Source organism: Coturnix japonica, chromosome 14 (genome assembly GCF_054131305.1).
Source record: "Coturnix japonica strain WE chromosome 14, WE-NBRP24, whole genome shotgun sequence".
In the NCBI taxonomy this organism is placed as follows: Eukaryota; Metazoa; Chordata; class Aves; order Galliformes; family Phasianidae; genus Coturnix; species Coturnix japonica.
This window is the reverse complement of record NC_140676.1, coordinates 5,074,195-5,096,722: the sequence shown is the minus strand read 5'-3', so window position 1 is coordinate 5,096,722 and position 22,528 is coordinate 5,074,195. Positions and strand designations below refer to the sequence as shown.

At 42.6% G+C, this 22,528-nt stretch overlaps 1 protein-coding gene across 3 annotated transcripts in view; it reads left to right on the top strand.

The window, feature by feature from the left end:
• MCTP2 (multiple C2 and transmembrane domain containing 2) overlaps window positions 1-22,528 on the top strand; it is a 167,338-nt gene that overhangs the window by 7,058 nt on the left and 137,752 nt on the right. Inside the window, exons 3-6 of one of the 3 annotated variants that reach the window (XM_085514928.1) lie at window positions 2,027-2,224; window positions 11,685-11,800; window positions 17,578-17,738; window positions 20,450-20,790. The gene's annotated coding sequence lies outside the window, so the exon portion shown is untranslated. Of the gene's footprint in view, window positions 1-2,026; window positions 2,225-9,679; window positions 11,801-17,577; window positions 17,739-20,449; window positions 20,791-22,528 lie in introns of those variants that run through there. The other 2 variants (XM_085514929.1, XM_085514930.1) reach the window with 2 other exon arrangements.

The window sequence follows — 22,528 nt, the reverse complement described above, 5'->3', positions numbered from 1 at the left end:
ATCTTCTGCTCCTGTTTTGATTATGCATTAAAGCAAACAGGCAGCAGCACTGTCATCTGTTCTCCTTCACTTAAATGAATCATAAGAGAATTTATTAGATGATTAAGGGATTCCTGAGGGCTTATTTGGAGAATGGCTTCTGTGGGTCTCCTACTCTGCAGGAGTGAGAGCAAGTTAAGGAAGCTGGAGATGGGGAGAGGCTGGAGAATAGGAGCACCTCAAGGTGCTCGTAACGCTCTGTGGTCAGCCTAGGGCAACGGAATCTGTTATCTCAGATTTCTCTTTGCCTAATATTTGACCCAATTCCATCCTTCAGCTTTTTGGCTTGTTACGCAGGGCAGGTCAGTCTGAAGAGATAGGCAGAGTTCAGTCATCTTTGCTTTGGAGTTGTACAAGAAAGTTCTGGGCCTCTTACCCATGCTATCTCCAGTCTCTCCCTCCAAACTTCACCCTTTTTATGCTTCTGAACAAAGAGCTGCAGATACAGATCACGATCCAGTGCCAAGAGAAGCTGTCTTCCCAACATGTTCGTGCACGTAGAATATTTCCCAGAAGCAAATGCATTTTTCTAATCTCAGGATTCTGCTTTGTGCGTTGAGATCAGATCTTGAGCAATAGAGATTTGCTGCCAGATTTCTCCTTTGCTGTGTACAACTTCTGCATATCAAAGGTATGAAGGATGGGATTCATCTGTATAAAACCGATTTGTTAGAACCTCTGAAACCAGGCCACATTCACATGGCATCGCAGGTGAGCAGCATCAGTTTGCTGTAGGATGGCATCACTGAAGGGCATTTCTCATGCTTAATACTCAAACAGAGCCAGGAATGGGAAGAAATATGTTAAATTACCAATGATAAATTTGGGGTGTACTGATCTTCACCAGGTATGAAGCATCAAACGAATTCTTGGTTCTATTTGATCAGCTTTGAACCTCACTGTTGAATATTCAGAATTTTCAGATATTCAAAACTTGGGATTTAAAAGATTTATTAAGGTTAGTGCTTGGAGCCATTCTGCCCCGCAACTGTTGAAACCAGTCTCCTGTTTTCCTGTTGTATTTGTATTTCCATGGTGCCCAGAGGATCCTGAAACTGCCAGGCACAGTTGAACGATGCACAAAATGTTGAGCCATCAAATTGCAGAGTTTTAAATTGCCAGTGTATTTCAGAAGCAAACTCTTCACCGTTCAATCTTCTTTCCAGCTGTATGGCGTAACAGTAGATACTTCATCATGTTCTCTGTTAGATTTGTTTTTTATTAAAACAGAGGGCTTATCTTAGTGCTGTGCTACTAAAAATTCGTAAATTAAATCAGTGGAGATAAACAGATGTCCATATGCTGCAATACAAAGCGAGGAAACGGCAAAAATAATTCAGCATCATGAATTTGAGCATTTTATTTGCTTGCTTTGCTGAGTAAGCTGCTCCAAGGGCTGGTTCTGACCACGGGATTTCAGTCCTGGAGCCTTGAAGCAAAGAGCGAGTGGTGGAGCTAAGCTTCTTCAGAACTGCCATGAGTCAGACTGGCAGGAATACAGAGAGCTGAATCATGCTCCTGAGCTTGTGTTCGTGTTGTTAAAAGCAGATAAAAGGAACCTTTCAAAAGGGATAAAGGAGAGATGTATGAGGAAGGTGCAGCGGTAGTGAGAACTTGAGATGTTTCTTAGATGTTTTTTGAAGTGCAAAGTATTAAAGTTGGTCAGTGAAGGAATGGGATAGGCAGAGTTATTGGTTCTTGGGAGTTTACATTGATCTAGAAGAAAATCAAATGTAATGAAGCACCTGTACAGGCTGCCTAAAGCAGATCTGTGGGTCTGTTTGTAATGTTGCATCTGGTCAAAGAAATAGATCAACTGAATGTTTCTTAACAATCCCTCCTCCCAGCGTTTGGGTCTGTGTGAATGTATAGATGTACACTCAATGCTATTTATTCATGGAATCATCCTGTGAACAACCTGAAGCCTTCAACAGCAATCAGTTATTTATGAAGGTAATAAATGGATGTAACTCTTTATTCATTGCAGGTATGCCTGTGTCTGGATGAGATAGAGAGCAATTTACCAATTTCATCCACGTGATGGATGTGGAGGAGAAGCCATAGAGGATGATACCCAACCAGAAACACGCTGCAGTTTTGTTGTAGAATATCCAGGAAGTCTCTGCAGTGCAGATGTGACAGCAACAGCAAAACTTATTTCAAGGTCCCATCCCATGAAGAGGCTGTGAGTATCAGCAACCACACAAAAGAACTTGCAGAGGGGGGTGGGGAAGTGTCTTTAAAATGACAAACATCATCTGTCTGTCCTGGTGGAATGTGGTAACTATTTGTGGATCCCACTGCCTAAACCCCATCAAAGTTAGAGCGTAGCACTGCTATCTATTGTTATTCTGTGTGTTGGTTTGTTTCTTTTTGTTTTTCCCCCTAAATGTTTCCAGCGTGTTGGCTGATAGTACCAAAACCCTGCAATTCTTAGAAAGTGTTGCTTTGGTTTGTTAAGCAGAGTCATGAATACAAGTATTCCTGACTTCTGAGACTGAAGGTTGTGTATGAGTAGATGAAGCACAATAGGATTATTATAATCCTTGTTACCAGAGGAATCAGCCTGAGTTTCACCTGCCTGCTCCTCGGGTCCTTTGTAACCTGGTAGAATGGCTTTGTTGGGAATGAAGAGCATCAGGATCTGATTTGCCTAAGAGCTGACATACTTAGAGTTGCTCTGTTTGGGGTGGCATCTCTTTGTAAGTGTAGTGGTTACCTTACTTTTTCACTTCATGTCATTGTGGGGAACAGATCAACCAATGGTTCCATTAGGCTGGAAAAATAAGTTACCAACAGAGATGTTGAGGAGTAACCTCTAAACACAAGTACTGGTAATAATATCTGAACTCTTTTTAGAACATAGATCAATTAATTAATGAGATACCATGCCCAGGATCTCTAGTGATCTTAATTAGTGTTAATAGCTTTACAAAAGATTTTAAATCTGATAAGCATTGAAGGCAATTTCACTATATAGGTCTTGGATCTGTGTTGTCTTCTAGTATAGCAGCAGTATAACTAAACTGAATTGTGCTTCTGGAAAAGAAGAATTGGGCCAACACAGTTTCAGGATATTTTTGGTAATACCTTATTCTGATTTTATAGAACCCTACTGGTTTCATTCCTCTTAAACACTTTAAGATTTTCTTCCATAAAGGGTTGTTTTGAAAGCTAAAACGTATTCAGGAGGGAGAAGGTGGCGAAGCAGCCAAAGGTGTGTGATAAATTAATCTAATTACTCAGCTTTGTACTTTATCTCAGAAAGATCCCATTTGTACACGCTGTGAATGCATTCGTATGTGGTAATAATGGCAGTATAGTATCAGTGCAGACAGAGATGGACATACAAGCACCAGCTGAGATGTGTACTATTTCTAGATGGGCTGCATTGTCACATATGGCTCCATGCTGGTAAGATGGGGCTTTCATGCTATTTTTATACCAGACTTTCCTTTTACAGGACATTTGTTCAACTTCCCACTCCCTCTCTCCTCCTCCTTTTTGCCTCTGACTGCACTCTACATGTGCTTGGGTACTGCTGGGAACATCCAAAATCACGCTAGCAGGCCAGGTACAGAAGGAAAGGGGTTGTTGTTTTCATACACCTCTTGTTCATACAAATCTGGTTACTCCAACCAACCATTTCTCCTGAGTGAAGGACTCAGTCTGGCAACTTCAACCTGCTGAAATTGCTTTTGGTAAAATAATTAACCAGACTTCTTGTGTTGGCCATGCTTCTGGGCCTTCCCTATGGAGCAATCCTTAGCCACAGAGAACTTTTTTCCTTTAAAGCCCCATATACCTTGGCCTGCTCAATCCATGCTTTTAATCCCAGTCTTATCCACTTACTTCGATCCTCTGCTCCTTTATTTGAGCTGGAAAGCTCTTCATTTCACTCTGAGCCAGTCATCCAAGTTCCTAAGGGACAATCACAGTAAGACATGCTGTTCTCCTGAAGCAGAGGTGTGGCAGTGGGTTCTGTTGCTCATCCATACGTTTGTACAGATGTTTACTGAGCAAGGACCTCTCTGTGAAGGAGATAATTGCCAAAATATCAGCAAACAGGACCCATGTTTGTCATCTTCAGGCTTTGATGTTTCTTGCAATTTTCAGTATTTTAAGTAAATGTATATAGCAGTTCGATCACAAATTAGTTTGAGGTACTTACTTAAGGCCAAAAGCCAAGTCATAGGTTGAAACCAGCAGAGATTAATGGATAAAATGTGCAATAGCATCATGTGCTTGAAGATTGACTCCCTTGCAATCACATTCAGACAGACCTGTAGCATCTGGGGAGCCCCACCTACCTACAGCAGATGCTGTTTCCTCCCCCTTGTGTTTTTATGCACTCAAATAAGGACACTGCAAATACTCAAACCATGGAAGAAAATATTGTTTTTTTTTTTCTTTAGATTTAAGATAAACATCATTCAGCCACAGCAGCTTTCAACTTTTGTTTCCTTTTGTTTTGTCTCTTGCTTAAAGCAATGAGAATAAAACACACGCTGTCTCAGTTAGGCATTTCCTGACTCAGTACCAAACAAAACACAGCAGTGTGACTTTCTGTCGGCAGTTACTAGAAGCACAGAGGTGCCCTTGCACTAGGTGCAAAATGTTCACAGCTAGATGCATGTTGTCTGCAGAGCAGCCTGGCTGGAAGCACTGGAAAGGACTCCACAGTGATGTTTATAATTCAGTTGGTGATAAAACGATGACTGCACTTCTGTATCAGATTCCCAAATCATGTCAGCTTCATTCAGCAGGGTAATTTGGAGACCATCTAAGCTTTGGTTGCACAGTTTAGTGGAAGCAAATGCTGTACCAGTGCTGTCAGCGGATGTTACTGTGTGGGTCAGGCAGTATGGAAACTTCTACAGCTTCTGCTCAGCTGAGACCTGATCTTGCTGTGCTCTTGCCCTTTTATAAGACTGACTTTGTTCTCCTCCAGGTGTTTCTTTTGCTTTTTGATAACACTGTACAAAGACTCAGCTGTTCACATTTTTATTCATCTTAAACTCCATCTTTCCTCATCCCGATGTCCTGGGTTAGAATGTCGTAGTCAGAGGTTGAGATAGATTGAATTGTACTTCGTTGGAAGCATCACCACCTTAGATAAGAGACACAACATCTCAGTGTTATATCGACTTCTTAGTGGCTTTTCAAACAATTTTTTCTGTGGAACACTTGGCTGACACAAACAGTTCTGCACAGCAGAAAAGAGGTGGGATTCTCTGGTAGATTTACTGTCCTGCAGTGGCTACACCTTCCAAGGCGTTCTGTTTCAGCATTCATTTCTCTACTTACTGGAAGGAAGGATTAGACAATAGGGTAACTACAGTATTCTGTAAATATTTGGTGAAGACAGACAAGTCTTAAGCCAACATCTTTGACTTTGCTAGGAAACAGGACAAAGGCTTTTCTCTGGAAGGGATTGCAGTAAGTACAGAGGCTTGAGATTGGAAAGGTGGAAGGGAGATATGTTTTCTGTTTGCTCACTTCACTGAAGGACACAGCTTATTTTAAGCTAAGGTTTTGATGGTATGTGGGACCTGCAGTGTGAGGGGACCCTATGCCGTCTGTCATTCCTCCCATACTCTGCATGTTTGAGTAGGAGAACACAATACATGTTTCTTCAGCTTAAGTTCAGCTCCTTTATTCAAAACTACCCTCAGACGGAGTGAGGTTGTTTTTAACTGTTGTATACTGAACCCACTGGAAGTGTACTACAGTAGTGTAATTTGTTTCCTTTCATTCTTTGCAGACAAAGATTCCCTTGGTAAGCTATAACAAGTGCATAGGATAGTTTCTGTAAAATGCCTTTTCTTCCTTACTTCTCTTTATATTGCCTTTGGCAATTTCAAACCTTCAGAGACAGCTGCAGCCTGCACTACTGAAGCAAGACTTTAATTGAGCACACCAGCATCCAAATATGATATCCTATGCTGCTGACTGATTAATTTTTAAGTACCCTGGCTATCTCATGAAAGGCAGGCATTCTGGAAATACACAGGTATTTTTCATCTAGGTTTCTGCTTCCGTTTTTCCAGTGTGAACTCATCTGTTCTGCTGTGATAAATAGGAAGGGGGGGTAAATTGACAACTTAAATCTAGACAGAGAATTTCATGCTGGTCAAAACAAGGTTTTATTTTATTTTTCCCACAGCCTCAAGGATTAGAATTTGAGGGGGAGAAAAAGCATTTCTATTGAAGAAGTCATTTTATCAAAAACTGGAAGAGGTTGAGTTCTGCTGCTCAGACTGCATAGCTATGGGATTTGTTTAATTTAGAGGAGGATCTTGACACCGAATCCTTTATAGAATATGGAGACATGCAATCAGGCGCTGTTTCAAATTCTCCCAGTGCTGCTGTTCCAGTTTGCTGGTCTTACCCACCCAGCAAGTTCATTAACTCTGGCTTGTCTTGCTCTCCTGAAAGTTTTCTTGAGAACTGTTGAAAGGTTTCGTATTTGTTCCACTGTGGAATGAAAATCAAGTGTCAAAATCATGACGCCTGGGGCTTAGGGGTTCTTTTTTCCCTTTAATGGAATGAGATTGCTGTTTTCAGTCTGCCTCCATGTACTGAAATGACTCTCAATTCAAATTGCCTTTACCAAGAGGAAGATGATTTAGTTTGGGCATCTGTTCCCTGGGACCTGCAACCTGCCTGGCAAAGAAATATTGTCAGGTAGAGCTTGCCTCATTTAAATGCTATTATTCCAAGGACTTGCTCAATCTTTGTATCCTGAAGTGGGAGAGAGACCACAGAGAGTGGAAAGATGGATGGCAGGCTTGGATGAATGCCCCAGTTAGATTCTCTGTATTAGATTGTCGTGCTTTTCCTGGCCCAGACACTAACATCTAACACATTTTTAATACTATTGCCTGTTGAGATTCTATTAGAAAATGATTCAGAGTCTGGAAAGTTGGGAAGGGTTGGGGGAGGGTCGTGTGTGTGTGTGGGGGTGGGCAAGGAGAAATTAATTCCCTAGAAATAATACAGTCATTGTGTGTACGCACAATCCAATATGTAACTTGGGTTTTTATAACCTCCCTGCCATCCAGTACACTAGCTTTTAAAAACTGCAGTCACACTCATTATAAAGTAAATGCGACCGATTCTCAAAACAGTTTGTAATTTAGATTCCTATTGGAAATAAAAGTAATGACCTGCAGCAGCTCATTAGTGGCCATGCAAAACATTCATTATTTCATTTCTCTTTGTCTTCCTCCTGCTTTTCTCCCATTTGCTAAAAGATGGGAGCTTAAAGATTTAGACTACCTTCAGAGCTATCCATGTCTAATGGCCCATGAGAGTGCACATGTGATTCCTGAACAAGGAAATCATCATTCCCTGGTGTTTTAAGAGGTTTATGTGTGTTTATGGAGCAGTCCATGAGGAATCCGGGCGTTTCAGATAATTCTAAGAAAATGTTTTATATTTATGCCCAGGAGACTTTTAAAAATTGTTCTGAGATATCAAATATTGAGCAGTTTAAGAAGTCCCAGAAAAGAAGGATACAGACACTTTGGAGTTTGAGCCCAGCTTGCTTCTGATGATAACCTGCTGCTGCGCCATCTAAGGTGTGTTTGCCTCCACTTTGCTTGGTGATGATGCACAAGGTGAAGGCTCCTGAGCCCTCTGTGCCCTACCAGCTTCCCCTTACAGCTAATGCGTAAGTACCAAACAGTTCTTGGTTACTGTTGTGCATCAGTGCAGCTCATCTCTGCTGGGTAAAGAAGATGCAACATCTGCCATGCAGATGATGTTTGGATTGCTGAGGGAAATGATGTAGGGGAGGATATATGGGGCTGCAATGAGATTCTGCATTGCATTGTGCCAGAATAGGACTTCATGAGCACTGCAGACTTGTTATCATTACTCTGCATTAATTACATGCTGCCTGAAGCCCTCAGTCCTCCACCATTAGTCCCATTCTCTCCTCTATGGTGGCTCGTGCAGCAGCATTGGCTGTTGGCGTGGTCGTGCAGAATGTTCTTGCCACCAAAACCCTTGTAGTAAAAGGTACATGGTATGAAACCTCCTGCATACCACATGGATCCAGCATGCTCTGCTGCAGTGCGTTCTCAGAGGAAGTGAGTATGAAAAAGCCTTATTCATGCTTAGTTTCTCCCTAGGTTAGTGATTTTTCTTCGTTAGCAATCAAGGCTGATGATGAGCACTGATGAGGCAGGACTTAATGCAAATATCTTTAGAACAGAATATAAGGCATTGTTTGCCTGCAGTCTTTTATAAGTGCATACCAGAAGCTTCAGTGACTACTGTGTATGTGAAGGGATCATTTTGGCAGCATATGCATGATAGCGTGCTTAGAAGTGGTATCTATTGTTGGAATTTGGGCTCTTTTGTAAATATTTTGGACAAAAATTCTGTAGAAACTGATTTTTCCATTGGAAAGTCAGTTCAGTTTTATGGAATTGCTTCAAGCAGGTGTCTACAAAGCACAGTGCTCCTATAAGCCACCGGCATTGTGGCTGTGAGCTGGCTTGCTAATGCTTATGTTAGATCATCTAAGAATCCTTCTCCTTCAATGTGTATTCTGGTGTGTCAGGGTTCAGCTTTGCTGGTTGGGTTTGTGTTAGATGTGATGCTAATCTCTTTTTCCACGTTCCCCTTCAAAATGAGATTGTTCTCACTTTATTCATTATAAACTGACTACACAGTACCACCTGCTGATGGGCCAGCATCACAAACCTGGCTTTTATTATTGCTTTGTCAAAGGCTGAGTTGTCTGTGACAGCCTCAGTCCTTAGGAAGGGGCATGTGTTAGAGGCAGGAATGCTCTTGTGTTCATGCAGTGAACAAAATCCTCTCATCTGCTACCATTTAGCAGAAGGATAATGCTGTGTCAGAAAGAGACTTGGGATTTGGAAGTAAGACTGAATAGTCTCCATTTTTCAAGGCCTAAAAGGGCAGAAAAAAAAAACCAGAGCATATGCCATCAGACCTAAGGCTATTCTCATTTACATCAGGATTTCTGTAGGCACTGTATACAGACGAAGGCTGGTAATCATCTGAATCTACTTCTGTCACCCATCCTAAGGCTCCAAAATGAAGTATTTGAGTATCAAGGTCATTATATTTCATTAGTCTTCATTAGCATGAGAGCTGATCTTGGTCTGCTCTCTTATTTCAAAAGCTTTTACCACTTGAGGCACAAAACTCCTTATCCTCCCCAAGATTCAGGAAGTATGTTAGTGTAATCTCAAGAAGTAGTTCCCTACTTTTATTATGAGAGCCATTCAGTGAAACATCAACTGTGATTTTTCAGTTGATTCTAAACCCGTCACTCACCCAGGAACGTTCCAATAACTTCTGGCCTAATAAAGGTTCTCAGGGTCTGTCCCTTTCTAGGGAACAAAATCAGTGGAATCACAGCCAGATAACTGTCAAAGAACGAATGCAAAGCCAAGAAAAAGAGAAGACAGAGCCAGAAATTGGTATTTTGCAAATCCAGATTCTCAGCTCCTTCAATTATCTATTGAACAGTTAAGAACAGTTAGCCCTATGTCCAATAAAACGTGATCATCTTCAGGAACTTCCTTTTCCCCCAGTTTGCAGGGTTTTCTCTTTCTCTTTATTATTATTTTTAAATTATTATTATTTCTTTTAAGATGTGAAATCCTCCACTGCCGTGGCTTTGCTTTTAGGAAGGCCTGCTTTCTTCTTCTTTTCATGTAATCAGGACAGAGTTCCATTTGTTCAACATCTGCACAGGACAACATCTGGAGCCTCAGGAAATTCAGCTGCTCTGTGTATGACGCTTAAACGAAATTACTTTTTCATGCACTTCAGAGGAGTATCAAGAGCATCTCTCTGACCAAACAGGGCCTTTTGTTCTCCTCCAGCAAGTGTTTCTCATTAAAAATGTCATCTCCCTAACAAATTGCTTCATTGCCTCTGCAGCTGGGGTTATTGTTTTCATGGTTTTGTACTTGTGTGATTCTCTAAGGGAGCAGAAAGCAAGGGGAAGTGGGGCTTGATATCTTCTCCATTTGCCCTGCGAGTGCCGTGTCTTGCTTGGTCACCTTTTGTAGAGTACAGACAGTCCTTCATAGCAGCAAGCAACCTTGCAATAAACCTCACCTAGCAGCATCCAACTGAAGGAGCTCTGTAATTTAAGTGAAGAACAGCTTAGAAAATGTCAGAAGTTCAGCAAACATTCTGCAGGCAGGATACCAATTAAACCCCAAACATAGAAACTCATTTTTCTTCCCTCACCTCTCACTTCTCAGCCCAGCTTGCCTCCTTTGTCCATTTGAAAAACATGGTTGTTGTTTTGTTTTGTTTTTTCCAGCTGAAATGTGTTTTTCAGCCAAAATCTGAAAATCACCGATTAATTCAGGTTGGATGAGACTTGTGGAGGTCACCTAAACCAGCCCACACCCAAAGGCAGTCAGCTTTGAAGTGTAATGGCTCATTATAAATAACCAAGAGGCCGCATCTCCTTTGCATAAGTGTTCACTATATGGTAACACACCATCTGCTTCACCTGATATCTCTGATTTGTAGGTGACTACAAATTGCTCCGTAGTAATTTCATCAGCCATGCAAACTTGCTGGGTAATCCCAAGTTTGTGCAGGCTTGTTCCCCAGTTCCAGTGCTTGTCTCACAGCATTTGGAGCTTTTCCTTGGAGTTATTGTGGTTTCCTGAGAATGCAAGTTTTTGGCTTTTCAAATGGCAGGAGCTACAGAGAAGCAATGAGAAAAAAGGCATCATAAACCTGAATGTAAGTAACACCCCCTTAGATTTAGGATTCACCACAAATCTCAGTGTTATTTAGGCATTCTGATGGTGCTTGGTGCTTCAGCTTGTCACTCCAGTTTCTCCCTTGTTTGTAGGTGAGCAGCAAGCCATAGAATCACAGAACCATTAAGGTTGGAAAAGGCCACTAAGATCATCGAGTCCAACCGATTGCAAGATTTTCCACTTTCGCTGAGTGATTCCTTAATGGAGCAGCTTCTAGGTTTATTCCTCTGCTCCATCAGGGACACAAGCAGCCATTTAGCTCGCAAACCACAACAGTTACCTTTGGCACCGCTGATTTTGCTGTGTCACCTCTCCTCCTCCCATTCCAGTTCCACCCAATGGAAAACGTTTCCCTGTGTTAAATATAGCACCAGGCAGCTGTCTGTGTGGCAGATATAGCAGAAACGTTGGGCACCACACTGTGGAAAATAAGTACGTAGCAGTTGTAAATGCATATATACATATGTATATGTCTATGTGAATTGGTGCTAGAGCCTACAGTCTGTAATTTGTGGGTGACCTTTAACTACATGAGGATAAATGGTTACAAATGAGGACCTCTGGTCTTGGCTGTTGTAACCTATTTTCTTACTCCCGTTAGTAAATAAAAAAACATGTATATCCGTGGGGTTTTTAGTGCAACATTTGGCTTAGATTTAAGCTGGGATAACTGAACAAAGTGGAAAACTAAACAAATAAATGAGATTATCCTGCCATGTTTTGTTTTGCGGAATCAGATTCTGAAATAAGCAAAGCCAGTGAGATACTTTAAGGTCTGTAAGAGAGAGGCCTGCTATTCCCATCGTGAATTCTACCCTCTGAATTAGGTCTTTGTGCTATTAGGAGCTTTTTCTTCTGTTTATTTTGCTACAGGATCATGCCTTCACTGGAACCAAGCAGCATGTAAAACCTGTGATTTTTGGGGGGCCTTGAGTGATGAAGCTGGTGATGGAAAGGCCACTTCTTGCAGCACTGACTATGACCAGAAGGTAAGCTCCAAGCTTTAGGGTGTTCAAGGATATTTGGGTTAGATATAAGGAGCTAAAGGCTATTTGTGATGGGGAGTGTGTGGCAGTTCAGAAACAGGACAAATAATGTCCATCCATCTGAATGGATAGATCACTAAGCAACTGCCCAGTGATAGTGAATCCTTGAGAGCAAAAGGCAGGGAAAACTAGAAGGTGTAACATCCAAAAGCTATTAATCCCCTTGGCCTTTGTCTTCCCTAATTAAGTATGCACGCAAGAGTTTTGTCCATGTTATTTGTTCATCACCATACAGAGAAGCATTTGTTCTTCAGCCTATAGGGCCTTCCATGACCTATGGAGCCATTGGCCCTCTGAGCTCTTCATTTTTCCAGATTAATTTCAGTGGGTTAATTTCTTTGGCAGTCTCACATTGCTGCTGAGCTGTGGCCCATCTGTCTTTTGCTTTGAAGATGAGAGGTTCTTGTCACAACAGAGAATAAATGTTAGGCTTCATGAATTCATCAACTTATTGCCCATTTGTTTCAAGCTTCTCCTCAGCAAAGGTAGCAAAATGAAAAATCCTAACCGAAACAAAAGCACAAACCCTATTAGCCCAGCTATATGTGGGTGTCCTTTCTTTCATCTCTCTTTCATCCCTTCTTCATCTCCTCAGAAACTCATTTAAAATCTCTGCTTCATCATCTGAGCTATACCATACACACTCGATCTCAAGGTCAGTTATTTCCTGTTTCTTCAGAGTACCTGCCTTAGTCAATCCCTGCCACATTTGATCTCGTTCTTACCAGCCTGACACTTAAGGCTTTGCAGTTTGTTTCTATTAAGCTCTGGAATGCCTTTTGCAAGCTTTGCACAAGTATCCTGAGCCTACGTGAATGCAGTAGACAGTTTTCATAGACTTCTTAACTCCTCTTCCTTCTCAGCTGGACTTTTCCACTTTCATTTTTGCAAAGCAAGACTAGAAACCTTGTTTGGTAGAGGGAAGGTGTGTCCTTGGGGAAACTGATAGCTAAAGCAGCAATGATTCTAGAGGTATCTAAAAGATGTGCACTGTGTGAATCAGGAAGGAGAGGAGAGTTATAAACATGAGATTTTAGGTTTCTAGTTTTGGGAGCAACAAGCCTAAGGAGCCAGGTTTGTGTTTTGGGGCCCTGAAAGGAGACGTGCTGGATAAAACCTGGAGCACAGCTCTGAGTTAGCAGCTGCCAGCCAAGTGATTGTGAGAAGGCCCTGTGATGCACTCCAGATCCCATCTGTTAGTGCTGCCTGGAGTGCAGGTTACTGTATTGCCTTCTGTGAATCCTCATGCACCGCACTAAACCTGAGGGCTCTTTACACAGCTATGATACGGAAATCTATCTTCGCAAAGAGTCCCTTGTCTGCACAATCCCCAGCCTCTCTTCATCTCCCATGAGGGTTTAAGGAACTCTGCAGACTCCTGAAACATTTCCCGTTGGTATTTTCTTATAGTGAATTTCCTGATGGTTTATCCTTCTTGTTATCGCAACAATATAATATCTTAGTGTTCATCACACACATACACACACACACACAAAAAAAAAAAAACCCAACCCAACAAAAGCAAGGTTAGGATGTCTCTGGTTCTTGTCTTCTTTATGGCTAAAGAGATCTCTCTCCTTCAGATGTGGGGAGATGGTGAAGCTGTCAATGTCATCCTGCCCATGATGGAAAGGGGGAAGGTTTTTCGCAGTTTCCCAAAGGTGCTCTAACTGGATTTGTCTCATTTCCGCTGCAGGTTTCTTCCACAGCTGGATCCCCTCAGCTGGGAGGCTTTGTATTGTGATTTTGCACTTTGCTTTGGGCTTTTCAATCTGCACTGTTGCAAGGAGGCACATCCAGTGTGCAGACCGAGAGCAGGTTTGCAGTGGGCACTGCACTAATTACAGCAAAGATTAGCTCTAAAGAACTCAGCCAGGGAGAGAGGCAAACCCAGAGCAAATGGGAGTTGAGGCTGGTTGGTGAGGGTCAGGCAAAGGAGTGTGTTACAGATTACACCAAGGGAGCCCTTGGCTTCACGTTGTATTTGTCTGGTGATGCTGTGTCTGGATCACAGGCACTGCACACAGCCCCATTACAGACACGGCTGGGGATTACAGGTGCCTTCCCTCAGTTATTGAACTTGTGTCATTTCTGTTCTTTTGTTTTTAATATACCTTTCTCATGCAAGATTCATTATTCTGGCTTTCATACCTAAATCCTGGTCCCTGAAGAGGTGGGAAATCTCATTTCCAGGAATTTGTGGCTGTCTCAGTAAATTCTTAAGAGCTCACTGAGATTAAGGATGACTGCATGCTCCACCTCTACCCTTTCATTCTCTGTCAGTAAATGCAGCACTCAAGAAGACCAGGTGCTCCCACAGAGCCACTGGGCATAAAATGGGTCTCAGCCATTCAGCTGCAGCTTTGTGAGAGCAGCACCAAGCACTGTGGATGTGAAGTTCATCCTTCCCCTTGGGGGCTTCAGCACTCTGCCCTGCTGTCCGAAGCCAGTGATTTATATCCATTCTATAACTGGTTTCACAGAGTTGCTTATTAGAAACAGCCTCCCTTATGCTCCGTTTCCCCTGCTGCTGTCCGTTTGACCCAGAGGATGACTGCAGCTTTCCTGCTCCCCAACCCCTGGCTCCAGAAGTTCCTCCCTGCTGTCCCTTCCCTGTCCCCAGGCTGCCCAGCCCCACCTCAGAGCTGGTTCCTTAGCTTTGGCAGCACACCTTGTTCCACGAGGTGTTTCGCTTGCTGATGGGCGAGCGTATTGAGTCAGAGTTTGGTTTGGATAAGCTCCCATAAATTGTAACGCTTGACTGTAGGTTATCCAAACTATACGATTCTCTTGAGACTCTAAATTGGCTTGGAAGATCCAGGCTTATTTCTGAGATTTTGGCACTTCCTGATCCAAATAACATGGCAATGGGCTTTTGCATTAGAGGTCAGCATTTCTGCTTCTTGTTTCAGCTGGATCCTGATGCACCCGTCCTCTCAGTCAGCTGTATCTTCTCCAAACTTATTAACACTGGCGATTCATAATTACTTAGGCAGCAAGATTGATAGAGAAAGAAGCGGAATCCTTAAAAATAATCTTTAAATCTAATGACAAATATATATGGGGTCAAAACTTTAGGTCGGTTCTTCTGTGGTAGAAACCATTCATTCCTATAACTGCAGAACTGCGGTTGTGGATGGATTCCTGCTGGGTTTGGGGATGGGATGGAGCGTATACCTGCGCTGCCAAGTCTCCAAGACAAAGAGAGCAGGCTCTGGACTGGTGATGTCATTTATTTTCACCCACCTTTGAAAGGCCTTTTTCTTATCTCAGCCCAAAAGCACTGCACAGGCTCAGTCATTTTGGCCAAAAATGGATATTAAATGGGAAGGAAAAAAACAAAACACCTAACAAAATTCACGTTAGGTTATAGCACATTCTTGAGAGCAATTTGCAGCGTTCGGGTGTTTTTGCTTTAAACGCTGCAACCCTCCCTCTTTCCAGCCCCAGTCTGGTGTGCAGCCCTTCCTGCCCACATGGTATTACGCTTCTCATGGACGTCACAAAGCGATTGCTAAATCACAGCTGTCCTGCCAAACAACTGGCCCTTCTGCACGCCAGTTCTCCTCAGCCTCCAAAAAGCCGTACGACGTCTGCTGGGCCCCATTCAAACATGAGCGATGTTCGCAGTTAAAAACACCAAATGAAACGCAGGTCGCTAACAGAGCAGTTCGGTTTTGATTAACTCTGTGAGAGGGTTAATAGGAATCTTCTTCTTTTTTCCTGATTTTTTTTTTTTTTTTTTAATTTTTAAGGGGAAAATAAAAAGGCAGAGAGACCTGAGTGGACACAACTAGAACAAAGCCTTGTTTATGATTAGCATGGCTGAAAATATCCATGTTAGGCCAGGTGCAGATGGCTAATTCCCCCAGACTACAAGCCAATTTAAACCATAATTCCTGAGATAGACCAGTTTTCCCAACATTAATGGGAACCAGCTGCCTCCTATTAATAATATGGATGATTACAAGGGGAAAAAAAAAAGTGGAGGAGGGAGTAGTGAAGTTAGAGAAGATATTATTTTCCAGACTTTTGGCTGTGTCCTGCTGAGGACAATATGGAAAGCTATGGAATATGAGTCTTGAAAATCCTGTCAAGTTAAATATGCACAGTGTGTTTGCTCAGGAGGAGGATCGAGTTATCTGTGTACTTCTGTGTTTCGGTGACAAGGTTATTGAAGGGCTAGCAAATATTTAGTTATTCGCTGGCTCTTTGCTTGTGCCTTCCCTCCGCTGGGGTTGGATGGTTTTGATTAGCCTCCTAGGAGGGAACCCGCTGCCTTTTGTCCACTGAGCTGGGCCGTTCCCACTGCAGCCTGATTTCATGTGAGATTGTGGAGTACATCAAAGCAGAAGGGCAACAAATGAACTGAATTGTTCTCTTGAGAGCCTGGTTGGCAGCTTCGAAACCTTAGTTCAGCCTTCCGCTATCGGCGTGAGATGAAATGTGATGACGTGGAAACTTATGGCACGTAACATCCGTGTGTGTCTCAGGAATGCTTTTTTTTAAAAAAATAAATATATATATATATTTATAATTATTATTTTATTTTAAAGAATTAATTCCACAACGTTATTTTTGATTTGTTTTGTTTTGCTTCTTTGGAAGGAGGAAGGAAGAGGTCTGCGGAATTGGTCATTTTGGCTATGCTCCTTGTTCCTTTAGTAGACTTGATTCCTAACACATGGAATCATTGAGTTTCTTTGGGATCAGTAAGTAAAGGAGCTAAGCTACAAATGAACTTCTTTCTCAGCCCTCCAGGAGGTGGGTAGGACCAACTGCCCTCATCCCGGATGTTGTGTTAGGATTTGGGGGGATTCTTGGTGGCCTTCAGCCAGCTGCATTTCCTCTTAATCCCTTTCTTCTTGGTCTGGGGAGGTGTGTGAGGAAATCCAGCATTTGGCTTCATCGTTCCTGCTGGGAGGTTTGAAGGAGTTGTTCTGTATGCCCAAGGAGATGCATAGATCACAAATTATTAGAGGGAAAAGAAAACTGTTTGATCTTTTAGCTAAGTTATGAAACTAAGACCATAACAGAAATGTATCCCAGCAGCAGCCCTTCATTCACACACCCCTGCAGCCCGCTCTTTACGGGGACCACCAGAGCATCTCTCTGAGATATCTACTGTAGAGGGGGAAACAGTCGCTGCCCACATCCAAATTTTAGAGCAGCACTTAGAGCAGAGATAGCAGAAGTAATTGGAAAGATATTATTGGTTTTACGTATGCAAATATAACATTATTGTGTTGACAGTGCCTCTTTAAATAATCGAATAAATCAGCCTCAGCTGACAGTAGCTCATGAGATAAGGAGGCTGGTTGTGGAGGAACATGAGTCATTAGAGAGTGGGGAGTCTTGCCTCATGGAACTGACCCTTACAGGCTTGGAGAAAGCAGGATTTGTGGCTGCTCTGAAATGCCAGTGGTCTGGTCCAGCATTCCTCTTGTCAATATGAACCTTGTGATTTTATTGGAAACATGTGTCAAAACAAAACAGCATTTGAAGCTGCTGTTGTGAAAAGGTGGGCAAGCCTGGAGACAGTCAAGCTATTTTTCTGCTTGTTGCCAAACATACCATACGAGTGCTGCCCATCATGTTTAAATGGAGGGAAATATGGTAAGCACTGTCACAGTAAATAATTCATTGCTATGTGGGCATGTACAGATAGAAAAATATCTTACGCTGCTCATTCTGCTGTCATTCCTTCCTTAATTACGCAGTTCTGTAAGTTAGAGAGACGGTGACATTCTGTTCTACTTTGGTGATGCTCAAGTTGAGAGTTTATATGAGAGTTATCCCCTGGAGAAAAGGCATGGAAGCAAACAGAGTCCTGCGTTTTCCTGGATGGGCAGTGGAGCATTCAGTGACCTGCCAGTCAGAGGTAATAATTTACTCCCTACGGGCTGCCAAAGCAATCTGAAAATGTGAGTTATGAACCTTGGAATGGTTACCTGCATCACAGAAAAGGCAAAATAAAGAGGCAAGAGTCCTAGTATCTGATATTTAAAGTAATCTGCCTTTGGGTTGGTTTGTTTTAATTTTTCCTGATTGAGAGTTATTTTGTTGGGTTGAAGTTAAACATCTGCCTCTTGCTTTGCCCTCCTTCCCTTTCTACCCCTCCAGGATGGTCCTATTTCATGGGTGAGTGAGGTGGTTTGGGGAGATAAAGAACTCAATTTGTAATGGACTTGAGGGGCTTTCAGAATGAAAAGTGTGGACTGATATGGAGTGTTCAGTTGTTAGTATCTCAGTTTCTCTTTCTCTCACCTCTCTTGCTGTGTTACCAGATCTTCACAGTCCAGATTTGAGGCAGTAATGGTGAAAGCTGGAACACGTGAGCCCTATCCAGGCCCAGCATCACGTCAGTTCTGGGCTGAATCTCGGCCTAATTGAAAAGACAAGTGGATGTCTGTGGCGATGGGAAGCATGGCTGTCACAGGCATTGCTGAGTTCAGTTTAACACAGAAGAATGTGCTCTGGCATCTTTGTTTGGTTTCCATTTTAAAAAATGAGGTTAAAGACTTGTTTTCTTCTGTTGTAGTTTTTAAGTGTGATTTACAAACCCAAAATAGAACTCTCTGGGACTCCAAGGTCTGGCCCTTGTGATGACAGGAAATGTTTCTTGCTGTAATACCATCACTATGGCAATTTGTGCATACCTGCTTACCTACCACCTTGTGCAGTCATCACCATTTCTCACTGCACCTGTGATCTGTTCTTCTGTTTTTCCTATTGTGCTGGAATGGCTTAGGAAATCAGAACTACATACATCTCTGTTTTAAAGGATTAAAGTGGAGTTTTGGATTGGAGATGCATGGATATATGTTGAGAAAATTTCCTGTCATGCAAACATAGCTTTGAGATGTTCCATTTGGAGGGCAAAAATGTCCAAAATTCTAGGGAAGAAAACCAACCTATTTTTGTCTTCTGAGATCTTTTTCAATTGCCTTTTATTTCAGATGCACTTCTTTCAGTGAATATCCATTTCCAGCCTAGAAATTGCAAACAGAGCTTATATGCATAGTCAATAGCCTTTCTGTAAGCTGGAATCAGCATGTGATGACAGTCATGGCACACTCCAATATATAATTTATGGATAAGTTTTGCTCTCAGTGGTAGTTTTACCAATAAGAAATTTCATAATTAATTCATTAACTTCACAAGCTTAATTGATTCTGTTATTCTTCAATAGAAGGAACCTGAATTTGCTTGCAGTCTTTGACCAAGCCTTTTGGTTTTGTTTGTCTGATAAGTTCTTTGAATAATGGAAAAATTTCTTCTCAGAAAGAGGTGATGCATTGACACAGGCTGCCCAGGAGGGTGGTGGAGCCATCATTCCTCAAGGTGTTCAAGAGCCATGGAGATGTAGCACTTAGGGACGTGGTGGTGGTGTGCTGATGGTTGGACTTTAGTGATCTTAGTGGTCTTTTCCAACCATAATGATTCCATAATGCTATGATTTTAGTGCTGACAGAACAAAGGTTCTCCAATGGATAACGTTCTGGAGATCTTAAAACTAAAGAGAAAAGGATCTGATAGCAGACAGGCAGAGCTGTGGATGGCTCCTTCAGAAGGCCTCCTTCGTGAGCTAGGAATTGGCACAAGCTGTGCTTGGATTAAACTGGAATTATAAGCACACCCTGCTCGCAGCGGTGGCACAATTGTTTTGAAACTAGGCAGATCCTCTGTGTTTAATATTTGGCAGGTTTTGTGTTTTTGGCTGGCAGCCACACTGAAATGTGTTTAGTTTTAATTGACAGCCCTGGTCAACACTGCAGATCCCAGGTAGGTACTGCTAATCCTGACAAGGCAAGGCAGAAGCAGTAGACTCACTTTCCAGCTCACCAGAATCTAGTTTTTGGGAAAACAGTGGCACTTTGCTTCTAGATAACTCACCCTTAGGATCCAGCCTCTGAATCCTCCACGTTCATACTCTGTCTTAGTGTCTATCTGCAGTCAGACCACAGCCGCATGCTGCAAGCAGTTGCAAGCTCTGTGATGCAAGGGGAAGCCAGGTGCCTATGCAAGGCAAGCTTATTGGAACAGGGAGACAGTCTGAGTTGTATTTACTCTTCTTTTCTTTTTTTTTTCCCCTTTTTTTCTTTGGACTTGAGGCTTGAAAGTAAGAACAGCTACACACAGACCTGCAGTTTAAAATACGAGACGTTCTAAAAGTGTATATGGTTAGATTTATGTAAGCCCCAGTTTGTAATGGTTTGGATGTAACCTTCTGGTCCTTGTGAGAGAGTTTCAGCCTGGCTGTCATGGGAGACAGAGAGAAACATAGAATATTTACAAAAGTGAAAAAGAAAAGAATAACATATGCACGGGCTTAGGATGGCTTTGGTCATGACATCTAAGCAGAGAGAGCAATGATTTCTGTGAACCACAAAAAATGTTAGGTTCAGCTGGCATAAAATTCCCCAGAGCACTACTTGTGACTATCTCTCAGTCCATCTGTCTCCCTGTCTGTCAGTCGTGCTTGTACGCTTCATTATTAGCAATGCATTCCTTCTTGTGGTATTGTCTTCCTTATAAGATAATTTCTCAAGGGTTTTTTCTAACTATCTCCTGAAATGCTTTCCATTTCAGTGGCAAAGGAACTTGTAGTTTTGGAGGAAAGACAACTGAGTATCACGACAACATGCCTCTCATTGGCATTTAGGTCTCATCCTTACGATCAATTTACACCTCTGACAAAGAGCAGGAAATAACATCAGGTCAGACGCTACCAAAAGAAGACAGAGAAGGAAGAGATTCTCTGTGCCAAAGAGAGATGGGAGAAAGAAATTCGGTGTGTCACCTGAGACTGAATGGAAGGATTGCTCCCCCTCCGTGTCATGGGATCTCCTGTGAGAATCTCACCCGGATCCTGACACAGTGACAACTTCAGGACAGGACTTCAGTGAACCGTGGTGCTCCCCAGCTTTCAGGTACAACCTCAGCATAGAGGTTATTGCTAAAGGAATAAGTAAATAAATCTAGAGCTGGTGGTAAATCTGTAGTACATCTTCAGAGAGACATCTCTGGAACAGCCCCGAATTTATGGCTTTGGATTATTTGGGAGAGCTGATTTTTTGAACCTGGGTGAAGATCAAGAATATCCCCCAGTTGCTCATTTTCAATGGGGCTGCAGATCAAGGTGGGGACCTGACTGCTCCAAACTTTCCAAAAAGGAATTTCCAAGAGTGGAGTAGCCCTACTTTCTCCTTCAACAGGTCTTTAAACTGCTCGGCACTCCTTCATCTGCCTCAGACTTTGATTTGGCACTGCTGTGTCGTGCAGATGTAGCAATCACATTTGTGAGCCTGGAACTAATTAAAAATGGAATATTTTAGATCAGTCATGGTGAGTGTGGCCAGATTTACAGGGAGAATACAAGGGAGTTTAAGGAGCAGAGTGATCTAGCCTTTTAAAAATGTTCTTCCTTCAACATTGGTGCGTTACCTACAGCCAGTTGTGCTGATCCTTAGCAGCACTGTTTTTTGCATACCCTCAGGCTGGTTCAAGTGGAGCTTTAAGGGGACAGAGACCTTTTACGGTTTGCTGCATTCCAGATGTATGGAGAATCGTCTGGAAAAACTGCAAGACAGTACTTGTTTTGTTTTTTTTTTTTACTCTCCCCCTTTCTTCCCCCTATTTCTAAAGAGGGCACGGTTGCCAAGCTTATCCATCAGCTTAATAAGAGACAATGAGTTGAAGGCAGTGGGGAATAGGAAAGTCAGGAGATCAGAGCAAATGGCTCCATCTGACAGTGCAGAAGCTATATATATGATGCATGCACAGAATGGGATAGGCTCCTCTCATAGGTAACCCAGTTATGTAAAGCTGGGAGACCCAAGTGCTTTCCATGGGCCACCCCAATGCTGTGAACTCTGAGTGTCTGGAGGGAGATCTTGCCTGCAGACAGCTCTGTGGGGACTTTGGGGAGGAAAGATTATCCACAGAGCAATTACATGGTGGGTCACCGTAATTTTCTCCTCGCTCGGCTCATTGTTTCCTAGGCTTTGCTGTTGCTGGCTGCCAGGTCTGCACCTGCTCCTTGCTGAGTCAAGCTTGGAAACAAAAGAAAAAGCATTGCACTTTCCTGCAGCGTAGTCAGGCTCATTACGGAGGAGTGCTTTTTCCACTTGTACTGACAGCCGGTGTGCAATGATACCAGTCATGCACCAATTACACTGCTCATCACGGTCTGATGGGGACATCGGGCTCCTGTCATGATTGCTTTGTGTCACCTGCTTGTCTCCTGAGCAGCATCTGGCTGTGAGTTCCACGGGTCAGGATCTTCACAGGATGTGCTGGGATGTTGGGTTAGATCTCCTTGGGAGGCTGCCTCAACCCAAAGTAATGGCATTAATAAGGCTGTCCTCCAGGTGTTCCTACTACAGGAAAATAGAAAGCTTACCAGTTGATTAGCACTCACCTGTGATGTTCTTTGTGCAACATTCAGGTGGCAGAATTTCTCTCTGTTTAATAGAGATTTTTTTCCCAGTCCTGTTCTCCTACAAGGTGGCATGGTATAATGATGGGATGTCGTAGGTCAGGCTGGTAGCTGGACTTGTTTGTCTTGAAGGTCTTTGTCAATCTAGAAGATTCTAAGGTCAGCAAACAGAAAATGTAGTATTGTACAGCGATTTTCTTTTAATGCTGAAAGCACTTTAAAATGTAATT